This window comes from Ranitomeya variabilis, chromosome 2, assembly GCF_051348905.1.
Source record: "Ranitomeya variabilis isolate aRanVar5 chromosome 2, aRanVar5.hap1, whole genome shotgun sequence".
In the NCBI taxonomy this organism is placed as follows: Eukaryota; Metazoa; Chordata; class Amphibia; order Anura; family Dendrobatidae; genus Ranitomeya; species Ranitomeya variabilis.
Window position 1 is genome coordinate 88,835,774 of NC_135233.1, and position 17,868 is coordinate 88,853,641.

Here is a 17,868-nt window from a genome sequence, read left to right on the forward strand (position 1 = left end):
AAAATATTAATCCTCTGGCCATTGTGAGAGTGGAATACAGGCCCGGACTATGAAGTAGATAGGTTCTGTAGGTTTGTTCTTAAGATGAAATTGTATGTAAGTTGGAATAGGTACATGGCCAACAAATGGTTTAAAAAAAACAAACCCTAGTATTCACATTGGGATCTAAGGGTAACGTTTCTCCTTATGGAGAGTGACATAGCAGCTCTGGCTTGTCAAGGTAAGGAGGCTTATTCGCCGTGCAGTGCTCCCCTGGGAAATTTAATATGCAAATTGGCTCTTCAGAGAAAAAGAGGACTTAAACTCTATAGCGCCACCTATTGGAAGTAGCGATCCTACAAGTCACAATGAACCCTTTAACAAGTCGTGCAATATGACTTAAGATAAAGACCCTAGTCTCTGAAGAGGCAATTTGCATATTAAATTTCCCAAAGGAGCATTGGAAGGTGAATAAGCCTCCTTACCTTGACAAGCCAGAGCTGGTATGTCACTCTCCACAAGGAGAAACGTTACCCGTTAGACCCCAGTCCAGAGCCTCTCATCTAGCCAAATGAGTTCTCAAGCTTCGCACTGATGAGGGCCAACAGCCCGAAACACCGTGTCTGCGAATTGAGATACTGATTTGGCTTTTATCCTAAGTCATATTGCACGACTTGTTAAAGAGTTGATTGTGACTTGTGGGATCGCTACTTCGAACAGGTGGAGCTATAGAGTTTAAGTCCTTTTTTTCTCTGAAGAGGCAATTTGCATGTATAGTATTCACATTCTGGCTGTCCCATCACCAGTGGCGTAGGAAGGGGGGGGCGGGCCGCCCCGGGCGGCACAATGCGGGGGGCGGCACAATACGGGGGGCGGGTCGCCGGCGGCGCAGAATTTACCTGTTCGCATCTCGGCTTCAGAAAAATGGCCGCCGCGATCTCCATCTGCGCATGCGCGGCATCCCGCGGCCATTTTCCTGAAGCCCCGGGCAGCAGAGCACTCCACCTGCGCACGCGCGGCCACAGGAAGATGGCCGCCCCCACCGATAACCAGAGAGAGCAGGATCGCGGTCAGGTAAGCAGAACTTTTTTTTTTTTTATTTATTGAGAGCGGCGATCGGGGGGGCCCAGGGCAGAAAGCTGGACACAGGGGGTCAGAAAGCTGGACACAGGGGGTCAGAAAGCTGGACACAGGAGCAGAACGCTGGACGCTGGGGCAGAAAGCTGGACACAGGGGGGCAGAAAGCTGCACACAGGGGGGCAGAACGCTGGACACAGGGGGTCAGAAAGCTGGACACAGGAGCAGAACGCTGGACGCTGGGGCAGAACGCTGGACGCTGGGGCAGAAAGCTGGACACTGGGGCAGAAAGCTGGACACAGGAGCAGAACGCTGGACGCTGGGGCAGAACGCTGGACGCTGGGGCAGAAAGCTGGACACTGGGGCAGAAAGCTGGACACGGGGGCAGAAAGCTGGACGCTGGGGCAGAACGCTGGACACAGGGGGGAAGAAAGCTGGACACAGGGGGGCAGAAAGCTGGACACAGGGGGGCAGAAAGCTGGACACGGGGGCAGAAAGCTGGACACAGGGGGCAGAAAGCTGGACACAGGGGGCAGAAAGCTGGACACAGGGGGGCAGAAAGCTGGACACGGGGGCAGAAAGCTGGACACGGGGGCAGAAAGCTGGACACGGGGGCAGAAAGCTGGACACGGGGGCAGAAAGCTGGACACGGGCAGATTGCTGGACACAGGGGCAGAATGGAGAAACGGGGCATGATTGGAGACACAGGGGGCAGGATGACAGACATGGCGGCATGACTGGAGACACTGGAGGCAGGATTGGAGACAGATGGGGCAGGATCATGGGGCAGGATGGATACGATGGAGACAGATGGGGCAGGATGGGAAGATCATATGGGGCAGGATGGATACTCATTAGGGCAGGATGTGAGAACATATGGCTGACGCCAGGAATGAGACACACAGGGGCTAGGATGGCGAATATTATTACCATAGGGGCTAATTAAGGGATATTATTACTGCAGTGATGTATTTATTTTATTTTTTGAGTATACTGTTTTAAATGGAGGGGCGATCCTATTACTGTGTACAGTGACACTATGTCGCCTTCTTCGTGTGGTGTAATGTAAAAGTTGGGAAAATTAAGTAATGTGTTCTGCAAGTGGAACTCGAGATAACTGTGTTATTTCCTGCAGAGACGAGTCCTGGCTGGATGAAGTGATGGCGGTCTGTGCGGGATGAAAGATGAAGGACTTCACCTAGAGACGTCACTGGTGAGTCAGTGTGTTACCTATACACTGACACTATACACTGTATACTATATACAGAGGTCCTGTGTATAATGTCACTGGTGATCACTGGATTACCTATACACTATATACAGAGCTCCTGTGTATAATGTCACTGGTGATCACTGGATTACCTATACACTATATACAGAGCTCCTGTGTATAATGTCACTGGTGATCACTGTATTACCTGTACACAGACACTGCATACTAAGTACAGATCTCCTGTGTATAATGGCACTTATAGTGATAGTATTGTGGGGTTTTTTTTATTATTCATCAGTACTATAGTATTCAGTCACTATGTGGTGGTAATATGTGGTCTGGTCATGATGTTTTGGTATTTGTTCCTTGTATTTGATATTATTCGATCACTGTGGTGGTAATATGTCATCTGGTCATGGTGTGGCGGTATTTGTGCCTTGTAGATAGTATTATAGAGGGGGAGGGGGGGGGCCAAACTCGGGAACAGCCCCGGGCGGCCAAAGCTCTAGCTACGCCTCTGCCCATCACCTAGTTCTCTCCTTTTCCACCATCTTGCTGCATCACCATCCACTTCACTATACGCCAGGACCTCTGGGCCTCGAAGGTCACTGCATGTCATAAGGTCGCGGAGCACGTCTTGACATCACGACATCACAACCTTACAACATACAGTCACCTCTGAGGCCTGAACACAGCCTGAAGTCTTGGCCTATAATGGAGAGGCAGGATATGCAGTGCGCTCTGGTGGAAAGAGGAGGACTGGATGGCGTGGAGTGAGCAGTGGGGCTTCCAGAGTGATGAGGTGAATATTTTTTTTTTATTTTTTTTTTTTACATCTTACACTCCTAACTAGGGTTGAGCGACTTTTACTTTTTAGGATCGAGTCGGGTTTCGCGAAACCCGATTTTGTCAAAAGTCGGGTCGAGTGAAATCGGCCGATTATCGCGAAAAGTCGGTGATCGACCGAAACACGAAACCCAATGTAAGTCAATGGGGAATCAAAGTCGGCAGTGAGTGGAGGACAGGAAAACACCTACAGTGCCCATTTTAATGTCAAAAACATCAATTCTTGTCACTTAAGCTTGTGAATCTTAATTTACCTTATAATAATAGTTAGGCATTGAAAATTGGGGGTCATTTGGCAAAATTTGTGGGGAGGGGGGTAGGGCTGGCTCAAGTTTTTTGTGGGCCCAGGAAACGCGGACTACGTCACGGCAGTGGAGCCGGGAGGGGTAAGTATTAAAACTTTGCAAGTGCTGTGATCCCGAGCAAGCAGGGGGGGCCCACTCGTTCGCATTGGCACTGACACAGGGCCCCTCAGAGACACTTTTGCGTACTATGAGGGGCCCTGTACCAGTGACATCACCAGCGAGTATGCCCCCCCACCTCATGAAGGAACCTGCACTTTCATCTGCACCTTCCTCTTTGTCCCCGTGTAAGGTGGTATAGTATGCGGGAAGGGGAACCTGACTTTCAGCAGGGTCAGATTCTGGCTGTGTAGAGTGCAAGGGGAATGTAGTGGTCTGGGTCAATGTACCAGCAGATTCATCTAGCACTGGCTGGGCAATGGGCAGGATGAGGAGGAAACACAGATATAGTCCCAAAGAATAAAGTAGGCTAAATGCAGTTCAAAACTGGTAACAGGAGTAAACAGGCGGCACTGCTTTGTTCAGTGGAGGAGAACACCAAGCAGCGGCAGACACCGTTAGTAGGCCCAACCAAACAAGTAGGCCAAATGCAGGTTAATATCTGATATAGGCCGAAAGTCAGAAGATTGAAGCTCAGCTATATTCAGTGGAGGAGAACACCAAGGAGCGGCAGACACCATTACTAGGGCCCAACCAAAGTAGTAGGCCAAATATAGTTTCATATTGTAAATATAGGCCTAAAGCCTGAAGATTGAAGCACAGGAGAACACCAAGGAGCGGCAGACACCGTTACTAGGGCCCAACCAAACTAGTAGGCCAAATGCAGTTTAAAATTTCCTATAGGCCGAAAGCCTGAAGATTGAAGCACAGGAGAAAAGCACAGGAGAACCCCAAGCTCAGCTTTGTTGAGTGGAGGACAACTGTAATGGGAGGCAGACAGTTAGTAGGCATAAATAAGAAAGTAGGCAAAATGCAGTTCAAAATTGATTAGTGGGGTACACAGGCGGCATAGCTTTGTTCAGCGGAGGACAACTGTAATAAGTGGCTCAGACAGAGTAGGCCTAGAATTAAAAAAGGTGGCTAATTGCAGTTCAAAATTTGTAATAGGAGTACTGTTGTGAATTCTGTTTGTGGGCTCCCTCTGGTGGCTACTGGTGGTGCTGGTTGACTTCTGTCTTCTATCTCCAGTGCACCTGTTCCCATCAGGAAATGGGAGTTTCCTATATAGTCTGGCTTCTCACTCATTTACTTGCTTAATCCGCACCAAATTATACGCACCCCGAAGGTCAATCTTAGAAAACCACCTTGCCCCCTTAATACGAGCAAACAAATCAGTCAACAGTGGCAAAGGATACTGATATTTGACTGTAATCTTATTCAACAGCCGATAATCAATACAAGGCCTCAGGGAACCATCTTTTTTACCCACGAAAAAAAAACCTGCTCCTAAAGGGGATGAGGAAGGACTCCTTAATATACTCTCGCATAGCAGCATGCTCTGGCACAGACAGATTGAACAAACGACCTTTAGGAAATTTGCTGCCAGGAATCAAATCTATAGCACAATCGCAATCCCTGTGAGGAGGGAGCGAACTAAGTTTAGGCTCCTCAAAAACATCACCATAGTCAGACAAAAATGCCGGAACCTCAGAGGAAGTAGATGAAGCAATGGAAACCAAGGGTACTCCCCCATGAACCCCCTGACATCCCCAGCTTAATACGGACATTGTCTTCCAGTCAAGAACTGGGTTGTGAGTTTGTAACCATGGCAATCCAAGCACTAAAACATCATGCAAATTATGCAACACAAGGAATCGAATCACCTCCTGATGGTCTGGAGTCATACACATAGTCACTTGTGTCCAGTATTGAGGTTTATTCCTAGCCAATGGTGTGGAGTCGATACCCTTCAAAGGAATAGGGACTTCCAGAGACTCTAGACTAAACCCACAGCGCCTGGCAAAGGACCAATCCATAAGATTCAAGGCGGCGCCAGAGTCCACATAGGCATTCACATTAATAGATGATAACGAACAAATCAAAGTTACAGACAAAAGAAACTTAGACTGCAAGTTGCTAACTGCAAAAGACTTATCAACCCTTTTAGTGCGTTTAGAGCATGCTGATATAACATGAGCAGAATCGCCACAATAGAAACACAACCCATTTTTACGCCTATAATTTTGCCGTTCACTTCTGGACAGAATTCTATCACATTGCATATTCTCCGGTGCCTGCTCAGAAGACACCGCCAAATGGTGCACAGGTTTGCGCTCCCGCAAACGCCAGTCAATCTGAATAGCCATTGTCATGGACTCATTCAGACCTGTGGGCGTAGGAAACCCCACCATGACATCTTTAACGGCGTCAGAGAGACCCTCTCTGAAATTCGCCGCCAGGGCGCACTCATTCCACTGAGTAAGCACAGACCATTTACGAAACTTTTGACAATATATTTCAGCTTCATCATGCCCTTGAGAGAGGGCTATCAAGGCCTTTTCAGCTTGAATCTCCAAATTGGGTTCCTCATACAGCAACCCCAGCGCCAGAAAAAACGCATCCACATTGAGCAGCGCAGGATCCCCTGGCGCCAATGCAAATGCCCAATTCTTGGGGTCACCCCGCAGCAAAGAAATAACAATCTTAACCTGCTGAGCAGGGTTTCCAGCGGAGTGAGGTCTCAGAGAAAGATACAATTTACAATTGTGCTTGAAATTCAAAAAAACGAGATCTATCTCCAGAAAAAAACTCTGGTATAGGAATTTTAGGTTCAGACATAGGAGCATGTATGACGAAATCTTGTATATTTTGAACCTTAGAAGCAAGATTATTCAGATTTGAAGCAAAACTCTGGATATCCATTTTTCAGCAGCTGAGATCTGAGCCATTAAGGGATTAAGAGGAGGGAAAGAAGCAGACTGCAATTATGGCTAAACAGACTTCAGAGTAAAGAAAAAAAAAAAAAAAAAAAAAAGGTGTCAGAGACTTCCTTTCTCTCCTACTTCAGCCAATACTTAACACATTTGGGCCGGCTATACTGTCATGATTCCCAATGGCAGGGACATAGGCAAAAACAGGACTAGCTCTAGGAAGATGGAATCTAAGCTGACCGCGATGCTGAACCTAACGCACAACTACCAGTGGCCGGGGAACGTACCTGCGTTTTATCCCTAGACGTCTCGCACCAGCAGGAGATCTAGCTACCCCTACCAGAGGAAACACAGACCTGGCTTGCCTCCAGAGAAAACCCCAAAGTAATAGTAGCCCCCAACATATAATGACGGTTAGTTAAGAAGAAAACACATACGCAGTATGAATACAGGTTCAGCAAAGAGAGGCCCACTAACTAGATAGCAGAAAATACAAAAGTGGACTTCGCGGTCAACTCAAAACCCTACAAACTACCATCCTGAAATGACTTTAAACTCCGGTATCAACTCATGACACCGGAGTGGTCATTTCAGTTCACTAGAGCTTCCAGCAGCAAGATTAATATAAATGCACGCTGGACAAAAGGTACAAATGATCAAACTTATCTGACTCAGCAGACTTGGAGCAGGTAGCAAGTAACAGAGGAGCTCTGGTAACATTGATAGCCGGCAAGTAAATGAGTGAGAAGCCAGACTATATAGGAAACTCCCATTTCCTGATGGGAACAGGTGCACTGGAGATAGAAGACAGAAGTCAACCAGCACCACCAGTAGCCACCAGAGGGAGCCCACAAACAGAATTCACAACAGAGTACATAGTCATCATAGCGTGGTTCAGCGGAGGAGGACAAGTGTAATTAGTGGCTCTGACACACTGAGTAGGCGTAAAATAAAAAAGAAGGCTATATACAGTTCACAATTGGTAAGAGGAGTACACAGGCAGCCTTGCTGGGTTCAGCGGTGGAGGACAACTGTTGTGAGAGTCTGACACAGTTACTAGGACAAAATAAATAAGTAGGCTAAATGCTGTTCTAGATTGGTAAGAGGAGTACACAGGCGGCATAGCTTGATACAGGGAAGGAGGAGGACAACTGTAATACGTGGCTCAGACAGACTGAGTAGTCCTAAAATCAAACAGTTGGCTGAATGCAGTTCCAAATTGGTAACAGGAGTACACAGGCGGCATAGCTGGGTTCAGCGGAGGACTACGGTAATAAGTGACTCAGACAGACAGACAGGTCTAACCGAAAAAAAGGTGGCTGAATGCAGGTCAAAACTGCTAGCAGGACAAAGCAGGCGGCCTAGCTTTTTTCAGGGGAGGGGACAGTTGTAATGTGTGGCGCCGACAGACAGACAGACAGAGGCCTAACATAAAAAAAGCTGGCTGAATGCAGTTCAAAACTGCTAGCAGGACTAACCAGGCGGCCTAGCTTTTTTCAGGGGGGGACAGTTGTAATGTGTGGCGCCGACAGACAGACATACAGAGGCCTAACATAAAAAAAGATGGCTAAATGCAGTTCAAAACTGCTAGCAGGACTAAGCAGGCGGCCTAGCTTGTTTGAGCATGGGAGGACAACTGTTATGAGAGGCTGACACAGTTACTAGGCACAAATAAGTAAGTAGGCTACATGCAGTTCACAATTGGTAACAGGAGTACAGAGGTGGCATAGCTTTGTTCAGCGGAGGTCAACTGTTAGAAGTGGCTGACACAGTTAGTAGGCCAAAATACTAAAGTGGGCAAAATGTCAGCCAAGGAATTGGTCATAAATAAACTGGTGGCATAGCGAGGTACAGGGGTGGGCTCCTCTGCAGAGTTGCAGACAGGGGTAGTTGGCGCAAAGTATTAAGGGGTCTAAATGGAGGCCAGGGCCCCTGTATATTTTTACTATCATCTATCATTGCAACAAATTTGTTTTGGCAGTGCCACTTAAGGATTTAACAGCACAGACTACACAGTGGTGGGGCAGGGAGAGGTAAGTTTTGCAAGTGGTAGAGCACAGTTCGAACTGGGGGGGACACTCTCTCGTGGGCGGCGGTACTGGCCCAGGGCCCCTCATATTACGACGGTGTGTCTGACGTTGGTTGTGCACCACCACCGTCAGAAACACTTCATTGTACTATGAGGGACCCTGTGCCAGTGCCGTGGCCCAAGAGTGGGCACACCCACCTGTCCAGGTAAACTGTTATGACCCCAATGGCAGAGGGTCTCAGAAATAAATACCAAGTCTGCAAACACAAAAAACCAGCTCATAGGGCAGTGGTAACTGGGCTGACCGTATATCTAATCCTAGCACCACAAATAGCAGCAGCAGGGGAACGTGCCTACGTTGGTTCTAGACGTCTCGCGCCAGCCGGAGAACTAACTAACCCTAAAAGGGAAAAGATAGACCTTTCTTGCCTCCAGAGAAAAGACCCCAAAAGTTGGATACAAGCCCCCAACAAATAATAACGGTGAGGTAAGAAGAAAAGACAAACGTAAGAATGAACTAGGTATTTAGCAAAGAGAGGCCCACTGACTAATAGCAGAATATAGTAAGATGACTTATACGGTCAGCAAAAACCCTATCGAAATTTCCACGCTGGATATTCAAGAACCCCCGAACCGTCTAACGGCCCGGGGGGAGAATACCAGCACCCCTAGAGCTTCCAGCAAAATTAGGAATCACATTTAGTACAAGCTGGACAAAAAATAAGAGCAATACAAATAACCAAAAAACAAAGAAGCAGGACTTAGCTTAATTTTGCAAGAACCAGGACCAGCAGACAGGAGTAAACAGAAAGGACTGATCACAACGATGCCAGGCACCAGACTGAGAATTCAGGAAGTTCATATAGCAACACCCCTGGACTAACGACCCAGGTGGGTGCCAAACTGAAGAAAGACAATCCCAGAGTCATATCACTAGTGACCACAAGAGGGAGCCAAAAAAGTCAAATTCACAACAGTACCCCCCCTTTAAGGAGGGGTCACCAAACCCTCACCAAGACCACATTCTGAAAGAACAAAGGAACCAGATCGGAAGAGGAAGGCAGCTTAGGCAAAGATACCAAATGGACCATCTTGGAAAAGCGATCACATACCACCCAAATGACAGACATGCCCTGAGACACCGGAAGATCTGAAATGAAATCCATGGAAATGTGTGTCCAAGGCTTCTTCGGGACAGGCAAGGGCAAGAGCAACCCGCTGGCACGAGAACAGCAAGGCTTAGCTCGAGCACAAGTCCCACAGGACTGCACAAATGACCGCACATCCCGTGACAAGGAAGGCCACCAAAAGGACCTAGCCACCAATTCTCTGGTGCCAAAAATTCCCGGATGCCCTGCCAACACCGAGGAATGAACTTCGGAAATGACTCTGCTGGTCCACTTATCAGGAACAAACAGTCTGTCAGGTGGACAAGAGTCAGGTCTACCAGCCTGAAATCTCTGCAACACACGTCGCAAATCCGGAGAAATGGCTGACAAGATTACTCCCTCTTTAAGAATACCAACTGGTTCTGCGACTCCAGGAGAGTCAGGCACAAAGCTCCTTGAAAGAGCATCAGCCTTCACATTCTTTGAACCTGGTAAATACGAGACCACAAAGTCAAAACGGGAGAAAAACAATGACCAACGGGCCTGTCTAGGATTCAGGCGTTTAGCAGACTCGAGATACATCAGATTTTTGTGATCAGTCAAGACCACCACACGATGCTTAGCACCCTCGAGCCAATGACGCCACTCCTCAAATGCCCACTTCATGGCCAGCAACTCCCGATTGCCAACATCATAATTCCGCTCAGCAGGCGAAAACTTCCTAGAGAAAAAAGCACATGGTCTCATTACAGAGCAACCAGGGCCTCTCTGCGACAAAACGGCCCCTGCCCCAATCTCAGAAGCATCCACTTCAACCTGAAAGGGAAGTGAGACATCAGGCTGGCACAAAACAGGCGCTGAAGTAAACCGGCGCTTCAACTCTTGGAAAGCTTCCACGGCTGCAGGAGCCCAGTTAGCAACATCAGAACCTTTCTTGGTCATATCCGTCAAAGGTTTAACAACGCTAGAGAAATTAGCGATAAAACGACGGTAGAAGTTAGCAAAACCCAAGAACTTCTGAAGACTCTTAACTGACGTGGGTTGAGTCCAATCATGAATAGCTCGGACCTTGACTGGGTCCATCTCCACCGCAGAAGGGGAAAAAATAAAACCCAAAAAGGGAACCTTCTGTACTCCAAAGAGACACTTTGAGCCCTTAACAAACAAAGCATTCTCACACAAAACCTGAAACACCATCCTGACCTGCTCTACATGCGAGTCCCAATCATCAGAAAAAAACAGAATATCATCCAGATAAACAATCATAAATTTATCCAGATACTTCCGGAAAATATCATGCATAAAGGACTGAAACACTGAAGGAGCATTAGAGAGCCCAAAAGGCATCACCAAGTACACAAAATGACCTTCGGGCGTATTAAATGCAGTTTTCCATTCATCTCCTTGCTTAATGCGCACAAGGTTGTACGCACCACGAAGATCTATCTTGGTGAACCACTTGGCACCTTTAATCCGGGCAAACAAGTCCGACAACAGAGGCAAAGGATACTGAAATTTAACAGTGATTTTATTCAGCAGCCGATAGTCAATACAAGGTCTCAAAGATCCGTCCTTCTTGGCCACAAAAAAGAATCCCGCACCAAGAGGGGAAGAGGATGGATGGATATGCCCCTTCTCCAGAGATTCCTTGATATACGAATGCATTGCGGTATGCTCAGGTACAGACAGATTAAATAGTCTTCTCTTAGGAAATTTACTACCTGGAATCAAATCTATAGCGCAGTCACAGTCCCTATGAGGAGGCAGAGCACTGGACCTGGACTCGCTGAATACATCCTGAAAATCAGACAAATACTCAGGAACTTCCGAAGGAGTAGAGGAAGCAATAGACACCGGCGGGGAATCACCATGAATTCCCTGACAGCCCCAACTTGACACAGACATTGCCTTCCAATCCAAGACTGGATTATGGGTCTGTAACCATGGCAGACCCAAAACGACCAAATCATGCATTTTATGCAGAACAAGAAAACGAATCACCTCCCGATGTTCAGGAGTCATGCATATGGTTACCTGTGTCCAAAACTGCGGTTTATTTTCCGCCAATGGCGTAGCATCAATACCTCTAAGAGGGATAGGATTTACCAACGGCTCAAGAACAAAACCACAGCGCTTGGCAAATGACAGATCCATAAGACTCAGGGCAGCACCTGAATCCACAAACGCCATAACAGGGTAGGAAGACAATGAGCAAATTAAAGTCACAGACAAAATAAATTTAGGTTGCAAATTACCAATGGCGACAGGAATAACAACCCTTGTTAGGCGTTTAGAGCATGCTGATATAACATGTGTAGAATCACCACAGTAAAAACACAACCCATTCTGACGTCTATGATTTTTCCGTTCATTTCAAGTCTGAATTCTACCACATTGCATAGAATCAGGTGTTTGTTCAGACAACACCACAAGAGGATTAGCGGCTTTGCGCTCCCGCAAACGCCGGTCAATTTGAATAGCCAGCGCCATGGAATCATTCAGACTTGTAGGAATGGAGAAACCCACCATCACATTCTTAATGGCTTCAGAAAGGCCATTTCTGAAATTTGCGGCCAGAGCACACTCATTCCACTGAGTAAGCACGGACCATTTCCGAAATTTTTGGCAATACACTTCAGCTTCATCCTGGCCCTGAGAAATAGCCAGCAAGGCTTTTTCTGCCTGAATTTCAAGATTGGGTTCCTCGTAAAGCAATCCGACGCCAGAAAAAACGCATCAATATTTGCCAATGCCGGATCTCCTGGCGCTAGCGAGAAAGCCCAATCCTAAGGGTCACCCCGTAAGAAAGAGATGACAATTTTAACTTGCTGAGCTGAGTCTCCAGACGAACGAGGTCTCAGAGATAGAAACAATTTACAATTATTCCTGAAATTCCTAAACTTAAATCGGTCTCCAGAGAACAGTTCAGGAATAGGTATTTTAGGTTCAGACATAGGACTACTGGTAACAAAATCTTGTATGCCCTGCACACGAGCAGCAAGCTGGTCCACACTTGTAATCAAGGTCTGGACATTCATGTCTGCAGCAAGCTCAAGCCACTCAGAGGTAAAGGGGAGGAAGAAAGAGAAAAAAAAAAAAAAACTCAGAATTTCCTTTCTTATTATCCCACTTCTGCAATCCATTAAACATTCAACTTTGGCCTGGCATACTGTTATGACCCCAATGGCAGAGGGTCTCAGAAATAAATACCAAGTCTGCAAACACAAAAAACCAGCTCATAGGGCAGTGGTAACTGGGCTGACCGTATATCTAATCCTAGCACCACAAATAGCAGCAGCCGGGGAACGTGCCTACGTTGGTTCTAGACGTCTCGCGCCAGCCGGAGAACTAACTAACCCTAAAAGGGAAAAGATAGACCTTTCTTGCCTCCATACTGTTATGACCCCAATGGCAGAGGGTCTCAGAAATAAATACCAAGTCTGCAAACACAAAAAACCAGCTCATAGGGCAGTGGTAACTGGGCTGACCGTATATCTAATCCTAGCACCACAAATAGCAGCAGCCGGGGAACGTGCCTACGTTGGTTCTAGACGTCTCGCGCCAGCCGGAGAACTAACTAACCCTAAAAGGGAAAAGATAGACCTTTCTTGCCTCCAGAGAAAAGACCCCAAAAGTTGGATACAAGCCCCCAACAAATAATAACGGTGAGGTAAGAAGAAAAGACAAACGTAAGAATGAACTAGGTATTTAGCAAAGAGAGGCCCACTGACTAATAGCAGAATATAGCAAGATGACTTATACGGTCAGCAAAAACCCTATCAAAATTTCCACGCTGGATATTCAAGAACCCCCGAACCGTCTAACGGCCCGGGGGGAGAATACCAGCACCCCTAGAGCTTCCAGCAAAATTAGGAATCACATTTAGTACAAGCTGGACAAAAAATAAGAGCAATACAAATAACCAAAAAACAAAGAAGCAGGACTTAGCTTAATTTTGCAAGAACCAGGACCAGCAGACAGGAGCAAACAGAAAGGACTGATTACAACGATGCCAGGCACCAGACTGAGAATTCAGGAAGTTCATATAGCAACACCCCTGGACTAACGACCCAGGTGGGTGCCAAACTGAAGAAAGACAATCCCAGAGTCATATCACTAGTGACCACAAGAGGGAGCCAAAAAAGTCTAATTCACAACAGTAAACGGCACTCGCACGGGTGCTTGCGCCACGTTATGACCACGGCCCTGTGGGGGGAGTCAGCCCATTTAGGGAGGTATACAAATGGCCTATGGTGGACATTCGGCACCTGCAAATGGCGGAATTGGAGCAGTCAGTAAGAGGAGACCAAAAACAAGAAATTTTTCTGGCAAGCTACGTGTCAGCAGGGGAAGGTGGGGCAAAATAATTTGAAATCCATGATTGGTTTATTTTAATGAAGGTTAGATCATCAACATTTCGGGGAGCCAGACATGTCCTTTTTTCGGTCAGTATTGAACCAGCAGCACTGAAGACTCTTTCTGAGAGCACACTAGCAGCTGGGCAAGCGAGCTCCTGTAATGCATATTCTGCCAATTTAGGCCAGGAGTCTAGTTTAGATGCCCAGTAATCAAAGGGGAATGACCTGTGAGGGAGAACATCGATAATGGCGGAAAAATAGTTGGTAACCATACTGGACAAATGCTGTCTCCTGTCACTTTGAATCGATGCAGCAGTACCTGTCGTGTCTGCGGTCATTGCGAAATCGCTCCACAACCTGGTGAGAAATCCCCTCTGTCCAATGCCACTTTGGCTTTGTGCACCTCTGCCATGTTGCCCCCTAAAGCTCGTGTGAGAACCATCAGCGCCGCTGTGTGCTGGGAATGCCTGAACCAAACGGTCTACAAGAGTTGCTTGTTTGGTAGCCAATATTTGCTCAAGGTTCTCATGTGGCATGATATTTTGTAATTTGCCTTTGTATCGTGGATCCAGGAGGCAGGCCAACCAGTAATAGTCATCAGTCAATATTTTGATAATGCGGGGGTCCCATTTTAGGATACGCAAGGCATACTCTGCCATGTGGGCCAAAGTTCCAGGTGTCAATTCACTGCTTGTGCTGGGTTGAGGAGCACTTTCTTGAAAATCTACCTCTCTTGTGGCCCGCAAAAACCCTGTACCTGACCTTGCAATGCCACCAGTTTCTATTGCCCCCTGAGAAGCATCCTCCTCCCATAAATATTCAGCTCCATCCTCCTCCTCCTCCTCCTCCTCCTCTTCATCCGCCACCTCGTCCCGGAGACTTCCCTGTCCAGACAATGGCTGACTGTCATCAAGGCTTCCCTCCTCCTCAGCCGCAGACGCCTGCTCCTTGATGTGCGTCAAACTTTGCATCTGCAGACGCATTAGTGGGATGCTCATGCTTATGATGGCGTCATCCGCACTGACCAGCCATGTGCATTCCTCAAAACACTGAAGGACTTGACAGAGGTCTTGGAGCTTCGACCACTGCACACCAGACAACTCCATGTCTGCCATCCAACTGCCTGCCCGTGTATGTGTATCCTCCCACAAATACATGACAGCACGCCTCTGTTCGCACAGCCTCTGAAGCATGTGCAGTGTAGAGTTCCACCTTGTTGCAACGTCTATTATTAGGCTGTGCTGGGGAAGATTCAGTGATCGCTGATGGTTATGCATACGGCTGGAGTGTACGGGCAACCGGCGGATGTGCGAGCAAAGTCTGCGCACCTTCAGGAGCAGGGCTAATAAATCAGGGTAATTCTTGAGGAAGCACTGCACCACAAGGTTCAAGGTGTGAGCCAGGCAAGGTATGTGTTTAATTTCGGAAAGGGCTATGGCAGCCATAAATTTCCTTCCGTTATCACTGACTACCTTGCCTGCCTCAAGATGTACACTGCCCAGCCATGACTGAGTTTTTTGCTGCAAGTACTCGGCCAGTACTTCCGCGGTGTGTCTGTTGTCACCCAAACACTTCATTTGCAGCACAGCCTGCTGACGCTTACCACTAGCTGTTCCATAATGGGACACCACGGGTGCAACACTGGCAGCTGCGGATGGAGTGTTCGTGCGACTGAGCTCTGTGGACAAGCTTTCGCTTCTGGAGGAGGAGGAGGTGCAAACGCCTACAGCCAACTGTTTCCCATGGTCTACATGGGCTAGGCAGAACTGTGCCACTATGGCTGTCCCCTGTGGACCCTGCATCCACCACATTAACCCAGTGTGCCGTGATGGACACGTAACGTCCCTGGCCATGCCTACTGGTCCATGCATCAGTTGTGAGGTGCGCCTTTCTACTGACCGATTGCCTCAGTGCATGCACAATGCGTTCTTTGACATGTTGATGGAGTGCTGGGATGGCTTTTCTCGCAAAGAAGTGTCGACTGCGTAGGTCATAGCGTGGTACTGCGTAGGCCATCAGGGCTTTGAAAGCTTCGATTTCAACCAACCGGTAAGGCATCATCTCTAACGAGATTAGTCGAGCAATGTAGCCGTTCAAACCCTGTGTACACGGATGAGAGGAAGAGTACTTTCTTTTCCTATCAAGAGTTTCTTGTAGGCTGAGCTGGACTGGAGAGCTGCATATGGTGGAACTAGCGGGGGTGGTGGTGGACATGGCAGATTGAGAGAGGCTTGGTGATGGAATTCTTGATGTGGGCCTACCTACAGTGTTTCCAACCAAGAACCTTGTGATTCCCTGACTGCTTTGGCCTTGCGACAATACCTCCACATTTGTTACTGGTGGTGTCATAACTGGTGGGCTTCCAGTGAGGGAAGCAATGTTGCGTTGCTGACTAACTTCAATATGACCAGGTGCATCAACGGTACGGGAAGTTTGGTAGTTAGTCCATGCTTCCAAGTGCCTGCTGGTTAGATGTCTACGCATGCACGTTGTATTTAAACTTTGTAGATTCTTCCCTCTGCTAAAGGTCTTGGAGCATTTCTTACATACAACTTTGGACTGATCATTCGGATCTTGGTTAAAAAATTGCCACACTGCACTCGTCCTACTATGGAATACCTTTTCATGCTTTGCACGCCGTGCTACTGTCACCGGATTGCAACGCTGTCCTACACCTGTTGTGGTTTTTGACACACGTTTTGGGCCTGATGTGGGCCTGCCAGATGAAAGCTGTTGCGATGTTGATGCCTGCTGCAGCTCATCCTCCTCCGCTTCAGAGCTACTGCCAGCAGCACCCTGTTCCCTCAATGGCTGCCAATCGGGGTCAACAACTGGGCCATCTATCACCTCCTCTTCAATGTCCTGTGCACCTTCCTCTGTGTCACCATGTAAGGTGCTATAGCGTTCGGGGCTGGGCACCATAGTCTCATCAGGGTCAGATTCTGGCTCAGTACACTGCGAGGGCAATGTTGTGATCTGAGTCAATGGAACAGCATAACAATCTAGCTGTGGCTGTGCATCTGTGCACTCCATGTCCGATTCATCTTGTAATGGGCTGTGAACTATTTCCCTTTCTAACCCTGGCACGGTATGTGTAAAGAGCTCCATGGAGTAAACTGTAGTGTCGCCTGCCGCATCCTTCTCTTTTGCTTTGGGTGAAGGACACCAGGAAGCGACTTGTTCCTGACCGTGAGCATCCACTGACGACTCTCTGCTTTTAAATTTGGAACTTTCGGAAGAGGAGGCGAAAGAGCTAGAGGCTGTCAGCCAAAACTTTTTCCTGCTGCTCCGGCTTTAAAAGCGGTTTTTCTACTCCCAGAAAAGGGAGCCTTCGAGGCCTTGTGTAGCCAGACAATGACGCTGGCTCAACAACTCGAGCCTTAGGTGTTATTTTGCTTTTCCCACTACCACCAGATGCTCCACCACCACCATCATTACCAGCTGGCAATGACTGCCCACGGCCACGACCTCTTCCACCAGACTTCCTCATTCTTGGGAAAATGTAACCAAACTAACAACCGTTATATGGTACTGTAAAACAAGGTAGAAGGTGTATGTAAACTTGTTGTGAATTTAAATCTCCCTTTCTATATGTGTGGGAGACTGCTGCAAAATTCAGGCCCACTGTATTACACTACACAGTATAAGTGGCAGAAAGTGACTGGCAGATATGCCACAAACAGGACTGACGCAGATGCACTTAGTGGCAATATAAATCTCCCTTTTTATGTGTGGGAGAATGCAGAAAAAATCAGGCCCACTGTATTACACTACACAGTTTCAGTGGCAGACAGTGGCTGGCAGATATATAACAAAAAGGGACTGTACTACAATAACAATCTCCCTACAATGATCTCAGGAAAAGTATGGCAGCCAGCAATAAAAAGGACTGCTGCACACAAAAGTGTGAACAAATAAACAAGATAACTGTGCAAAAAGGAAAGAGCAACAGGATTTTTGCTTTTAAAAAAGCAGTTGGTTTGCACAGCGGCGTACAAACAGCAATGCAGCTATCAGGGAGCCTTATAAGGTACAGAGCTCCTGCACAGAAATCTAGCCTCCACTGTCCCTGCAAAGAAAAGGTG

At 47.5% G+C, this 17,868-nt stretch overlaps 1 protein-coding gene across 2 annotated transcripts in view; it reads left to right on the forward strand.

Moving 5' to 3' along the window:
• FERMT1 (FERM domain containing kindlin 1) overlaps positions 1-17,868 on the forward strand; it is a 106,339-nt gene that overhangs the window by 40,311 nt on the left and 48,160 nt on the right. The window lies entirely within an intron of this gene.